The following is a 7,711-nucleotide window of genomic DNA, read 5'->3' on the forward strand; positions in this document are numbered from 1 at the left end:
ATGTGCAAGGAAGAAGGGGTTGGAGTGTTGAGGTCACCTTGTTAATTTAAACTTCTTACTCTCCCCAATCCCCAATCACTTGCCAAATCCTGATTTTTACTACAAAATTTGTCTCATCAATATTCCCATTCATACCACAACCACTCTAGTCTCTCCTTATCTCTTACCTGGGCTACTGAAATAACTTGATTTGTCTCCCTGCCTCAAGTCTCTTCTCTTTCTAGTCCATTTTTACACATAGCTGCCAAAGTTACTCTGATCAGAAAGCTCGAATGAGGCACCAGGGTCAGAGGTAGGAGCTTAGGATGTTGTGAAGAATATCAAGTATGTCTGTTTGACAGGACAAGGGAAAGGGAGTAACAATAGTGATTTTGGGATTTTGGCTAGAGCCAGATTGTAATGTGTTTAAAATACTAAACTTTTGGTACATGATAGAAAAATTTGTATATATCAGGAGCATGGCATACCTGATGTAAATCACCTGAGTAGATGCTTAGTGAACCAGCTCTCGGGCATCTGTAATGGAAGGCCATACTAGATCATGTCTGCATCTTCATGAATGTTTTTTTTTTCCATTGACTGTATGGTGAAGAGAGATGCCTTTTGATTTTGTGCTGTGCCAGAATTTGGTAGTTATGCAAAATATGCTATCTGGCCAAATTGATCTTTTTCTTTTACCTGGCAATGAACAAGGAAGATAAATTACCTTGGAAGTCCTGGTTTCATGGCAGCTTCAGGTGCTGGAGATTGCTAATCTTCAGGTATCTCTGGAGCTGCTAAGAAGCCAGGAGCACATCTGTCTTGTGTCTAATTTTATCTGTTCCTAGATTTAAAAAAATATATATCAGGGATGACTACAACCTTTGGAGCAGTCACCAGAGGTCCAGAGTTTGCCAGTAACTGAATCTAATGAAATACTAGTACCACCCTGAGGAGCAACCTGTCTGACTCAGTCCCAGCAGTGGAGCAACTCAAGATTTGTCCCATCCTACAGCAAGAGAGTAATTAGAACAGTGATGACAAATTAAGAAATAAATGTAATGGGGGTCAATGCTTTATAGCAACTTGGAGTTGAACTTATTTTCCTCAAGGTCTGAGATAATAGAAGGAAGAATATTCCTCCCTAATCTTAGAAGAAGTGTTCCTCAGGTGTTTTGGGGAAATGTTTTATAAATTCAGTTATTACCTTTTCATTAAATAATTCTTTTGTTAAAAAATTAATTGTGGGATGCTAATAAATGGGTCAACCAGTGATAAAGGGAAGATGTTCATTGTAACTGGAAATTGATAGAGGGAGAAACAACCTAGAATTTAAGTTGATAACATTTTCGAAAAATTTCATTTCTCTTCAAGGTAGCTCTCAAACTCTGAAAGAATAGATGTTAGCTAGCTTCCTGGTTAGTGGGAGTTGGGATAAGAACACCTAGTGTCTTTTTATTTGAGCTTCACCTCCTAACTTTTTTCAAAGAACAGCTTGAAAGCTATCTTCTATATGAAATTTTTTTTAGTGGCAGCTAGGTTGTACACTGGATAGAGCACAGGACCTAGAGTTGGGAATCCAGTCTCAGACACTATAGTTGTATGACCCTAGGTAAGTCACTTCCCCACTATCTGCCTCAGTTTCTTCATTATAAAAAACGGGGATAATAGCAAAGTGACAGGCATATAATTACCAATTAATGAATGGATTTTTTTCCACTTCAGTTTCTAGTGCTTCTCCCCATTACCTTTTGTTTATCATAGTATGTGCCCTAATAGAATGTAAGGTACATGAGGGCAGAGTCTGTTTTGTTTTGTTTTTAGCTATCTCCAGTCTCTATCACATTTATTAGAGTATGGGTGTTTATGAATACACACACAGATATATGCGTGTACATATGTATGACATTTAACAAATATTTGATTAATTTGTGATGAGACAAAAGAGTAAGTAGGATAGAATATGAAAGGGTACACAAGCACAGCTTGGGAGATTTATTATAAAAATGATTGGATTTTGTGCACATAACAAGTGTTATGTTCAGGATATATTTGCCCGGATTTCTATTCATCATTCATTTTTATTCATTAAACATCTATTAAAAGAGTTTAAAACTAATGTTAAGGAAGAGGGAAATAAAACCTCCCTTCTTCAACTAGTATAGTCAGAGAAGGCCCAAAATGTATTCACAAGGTATAAATGAGGTGTTTTAACTGTAAATGATTCCTTTTTACTCTGGTTCCTTTAGTTGGTAACAAGGCCTCTCTAAGTCAAGAAGGGATGAATTCAATTCTGCATCTGTCAGAGAACAAAGAAATATATTTCATACCCACAGAAATATAGAGAGCATCAAGCAGGAAGACATCTAACAACCTGAAGAGAGAAACTGGCTGTGTCATGTGGACTCTATGAAGAAAAAAAAGGTTTTCCAAATCTTGCAACACCAGGAGTTGTGAGTTACATTTGCTACATGTGAATCCTGCAGGTGTGCTTCTTGCCATTGTACTGAAGTTTGAGTCCACTCTTCTCTTGTATTTGTGAAAGAGTATTCCCCATTTGTAGGGGAAATATTTACATGCCATCTGAATAAATATCTTTGCCAAGAACTAACTGGCTGATTGTTACTAGAAGCGCACTAGAAGGGACTTATGATGTTAGGAGCATAGTCATGCCAGAGGGTTATCCCTATAAGTTGAAATAGCAGCTACTTCCTGAAGACCCAGCCTTGAGTGGGAGTACAAGTTGAGGGAGTAACCAAGGGGAGGTGTTTACATTGAAAAGGGAGGTGACATAGAAAACCTTCTAATGTAATCTTATCAAACTAGAAAGAAGCCACAATGTAGAAAAAAAGTAGAGACAGGCAAAAGTTCACAGGAGACAAAATTAGAAAGCAATAAAATCTTCAGTATCAAATATCTATATGTAAATGCACAAAATATTAATAGAACTTAGTGGACTCATACTTTATTAAAATTGCGGACGTGTAAGGGAGACAGTAGCATTATCTTTTAAGAATTTATATGAGAAAATACAGTAACCAAAGAGGGAAGAAAGTTAATGTACGCATATATTGTGGGTGCCAAAGCACTGTTAGTGAGTAGGGTAGAAATTTTAAAAAGTGCAACAGAACCTGCCCTCAAGGAGCTTACACTCCAAAAAAGGGATATAGCCACCTGACTTCCCTTCCCCCAAAAAGAAAGGGAATTTTGTTCTAGGTACTCAATATTAGTGGGAAACAAAACAATAGCTTATCATGCAAAAACATTTAGGTACAGATAAAAAGGTGACAGAAATATAGTCCTTATTGTTGCATGCTATAGGCCATTGGAACAGAAAAATTACAAAAGAGTGGTATTTCTATCCTCAAGTGCTCTGCATTATAATAGCAAGAACCTAAGTTCAAAAAGCTACTAGATGTGCTATATTTGCATCAGCCACTAGATGACAATCCAAGGTTAGACTTCCTGACTTCAATCTGTACAGGCCAAAGTTAGGACCTCACTACTCTAGATGCAGGGTACCCTTTCAGTTGGTCTGCATATAGGGATGGCAGATTTCAAATTCCTGTCCTTATTCCAATGCAGATTAGTTTTAGTGTATGAATTAAATAAAAATAATTTGTAGTATTTGGCTCAGGTTCATAGATGATGATGTTTGTCCTTTGTTCTCAAAGAAGGCCATGATATCAAGGGAGCAGCACATGAATTGGATTTTAGTGAGAGAGGGTAGTTGCTTTCTTCTCTAGAGCCATCTGGATCCAGTGGCCTGACATGAATCAGGACAGCTGGAAATGATCATGTATGCAAGGCAATCAGAGTTAAGTGACCTGCCCAAGGTCACACAGCTAGTAGGTGTTAAGTATCTGAGGTCAGATTCAAACTCCCATCCTCCAAGGCAAGTGCTCTATCCACTGATATCCACTGATGACCGTACTTTCTATATTCCAGAGAACTTTCACTTGTTCTAATAGGGGAAGGAAGGTGGAAAATTTATCCCCATCTTGTTGAGATTTGAATCTCCTTCCCAAGGTCCAATGATTTGCTAAGATTGCTTGTTTATGCATATTGGGATTTAATTACTGAATAAAATCTAAATGTAGATTTATACTCTCAGATTCTCCTAGAAAATCTGAATTTTTAACTTTTCCCTATACAATTATCTGCACCTGAGAATCTATACTCAAAGACCATAATCTTAGGGCATCAGATCTCAAACTGATACTAATTGGTTAACTCTAAGTGACAGATAATTTGTCCTCTGAAGTAAAAGGGTGATGGATGGTCTAATGATCATTATATTTGCCTCCCATCTTTATGGCTGAACCTAATCGATGTTTGAATTCATTCATGATATCTTTTTTTTCTTAATTTTTTTTCAAAAGGATATTAACTTGGAAGATAGAGAAAAAAAAAACATAAGTGCAAACATTTCTACCCAACCCCTTAAGGGAACACATGCTATGTTGCTCTCAGGGGAGAACAGTCTCAAACTTAATTCAGTTTCTGCACTTACTAGATATGGGACCACTACATGGGATTATCAGGAAATACCTGATACAAAGTGAAGTGAGCAGAATGAAAAGAACATTGTACACAGTAATAGCAGTTATGTATAATGACCACTAAATTCACCTATAAATATTGCTTCCCTGCAAGTCCTGAAGGCTGGCTGAAAAACCCAGCATGGACTATGAACTCTCAACCTCTTAGACTCAATTTCTTGACATTTTGAAACTCAAAAGATCATAGCCTCTACCTTCCTTCACCTAAAATAAGAGAATCAACAGTGACACAAGCAAAAGGAGCAGTTCTGGGGCCTTATCATATTATCGCTCAGGAAGTGAGCTACAGGAGTCAAATTGAGAGATCTTCAGAGTGCCCTCAAAGGCCTATCATCAAGATGAATTGACCCCACAGAAGCTTTGGAACTACTGTCCATTTATTGATCTTGAATGCTCTCTCCTCCTCTGCAGTGGCTCTAGTCTTGTTTTACCTTCCGTCCCCTCTTCTGGATGATGATCCATTCATCTTTTGTCTCCAAACAAAGGATGGAAATAGTGAGCTAGGCCTGTCTTATTTTGATGTTCCTCTAGAGAGCCCCATATAACTGTAAAGGCCTGTGGGTAGACTAGTCATTGCTAAGCTGAAGAAACTATGAATAAGAGAAATTTATTTCTCATGGGAAAGTAACTTAAGACTCTAGGCAGAAAATGACAAAGCACCTGATCAACTTGTTATAAAAGTTTTTTTTTAGGGTTTTTTTTTTTTGCAAGGCAATGGGGTTAAGTGGTTTGCTTGCCCAAGGCCACACAGCTAGGTAATTAAGTGTCTTGAGGCCGGATTTGAACTCAAGTACTTCTGACTCCAGGGCTGGTGCTCTATCCACTGCGCCACCTAACCGCCCCTATAAGTATTAATTTTATCTTGCTCAAAATTTTTCTCCCAAAATCCATTTAGCCACTAACTGATTCTTTCAACCACTTACTGATTCTTTCAGCTTTATAAATTCTTATCAATCTCTTGTGTACTCAACCCCTCTCAGTTAACTTTGTACTACAGTAACTTTCCTTCCCAATGACTTAGTTAAGTTAGACATAGTAAGTTCTGAGTCAATTCTTCAGTAGTGTAGGTAATATCTTAAGGTCTCCTTCCACAATTTTCCAACATATTTCTCTTATATCCTCTTCTGGTATCTTGTCCACAGAATAATGTGCTCTATTTTAAATTATTTCCCTCACAGAACATTAACTTATTAGATAAGGGATAGATTGGAAGATAGAATAAAGAAAGGAAATACTGGTGGTGATTTGTGAAGGGTGATAAAAAGCCTGACACTAGGGTGCTGGTTCTATGAATGAAGAGGAGAGATGGGGAGAAACGTAAAAGTAAAATCTACAAGTCATTAGAATTTATTGAGTATTCTGAGTGAGATAGAAAGAAAGGTGAAGAATGACTCCAAGGTTACAAATTTGGTTAACTGATGGGTGGCTAGGTGGCATAGTGGATAAGGCACTTGGAGTCAGGAGTACCTGGGTTCAAATCCAGTCTCAGACAATAATTACCTAGCTGTATGGCCTTGGGCAAGCCACTTAACCCCATTGCCTAGCAAAAACCAAAAAAAAAAAAATGGACATATACCTTTAGGAGTCAACCTTTTGAGAAAATATTTGAAACTAAGGAAGCTAATGAGATCACTGAGAGAGCACCTAGATAAATATACCAAAGGTAGAATCTTTGGCAGAAAGAAATGAATGATAATTCAGCAAAAGAAGTTGAGCAAGAAAAGCAAGAGAGCAGTGTCACTGAAACCAAGGAAAGAGAGGTAGTAAATGGTCAATAATGGCATATGCTTCTAAGAAGTCAAGTAGAATGAGGACTGAGAAAAAAGATTATTTTTAAGTTTGAAAAAGCAATTGCAGTAGAGTGGTGAAGTTTGGAAGACATTGCAAGGTCTGTGTAAGCCAATGAAGAACTTTTAGGAGTTTGTTAAAGGGAGGAGAGATATAGGACAATATTTTGTGGTAATTGTAGATTTAGAGCAGCTAGGTGGGACCCCAGGTTATAGTGCCAGATCTGGAGTCAGAAAGATTCATTTTCCTGAGTTCAAAATTGATTCAGTCACTAATTAAGTGACCCTGGCATGTCAATTAACTCTGTTTGCCTCAGTTTTCTGGTCTGTAAAATGAGCTGGAGAAGGAAATGGTAAACCATTCCACTGTTTGCCACTTGGGTTCACAATGAGTTGGAACCAACCAAACAATAATAGATTCAAAGGGAGAGTGGTTTTTTAAATTATCTTATTTTTATTAATCCCTTTTGTTTTTGCACATTCTTTCCCAAATACATGGCTCTCTTCTTCTTTTACCTGTATCAAGCTAGCCTTTGAAACAAATATTGAAAAAGAAAAAAAGATTAGCTATATAATACACTGTAGTAAATGACTTTAGTATTTGACAGACCCAAAGATTCAAGATTTGTCACTATTTGACAAAAATTACTGGGAGAACAGGAAAGCACTATGGCTAACATCTCACCTGTATATCTAGATTAAATCAAAATAAAGTGTTATATAAGCAAATTGGGGTATCATGGAATGCCTGTCAGATTTATGAATTGGGAAGAATTTATGAGTGAACAAGATAGAGATCATTATGGAATGTAAAGTGGATGATTTTGATAATATCAAATTAAACAAAACCATTGCAGCCAAGATTAGAAGGAAAGCAAGAAACTGAGGGAAAAATTATACATATATATGTATATGTATATATAGATATATATAATATACAGAGAGAGAAGTGACTCAAATTCAGAAGAACAGAGTTATTCTTCAATTGACAAAGGATATTAACAGGTGATTTTCAGAAGAACAAATCAAAGCTATAATATGGGGAAAATGCTCTAAATTGTTATTGATTAGAGAAATGCAAATTAAAGCAACTCTGAGGTACCACTTCACACTTGTCAGATTACCTAATATGACAGAAAAGTGAAGTGACAAATGCTGGAGGAGATGTGAAAAAATAGGGACACTAATGCACTGTTCGAATTATGAACTGTTCCAACCATTCTGGAGAGCTATTTGGAACTATGTCCAAAGGGCTATAAAACCATGCATCCCTTTTGAACCAATAATACTACTACTAGGTCTATACCCCAAAGAGATAAAAAAAAAAATGAAAAGGTACTATATATACAAAAATATTTATAATAGTTCTTTTTGTGATGGCAA

The sequence above is a fragment of the Macrotis lagotis genome, chromosome 2 (assembly GCF_037893015.1).
Source record: "Macrotis lagotis isolate mMagLag1 chromosome 2, bilby.v1.9.chrom.fasta, whole genome shotgun sequence".
NCBI classification, from domain to species: Eukaryota; Metazoa; Chordata; class Mammalia; order Peramelemorphia; family Peramelidae; genus Macrotis; species Macrotis lagotis.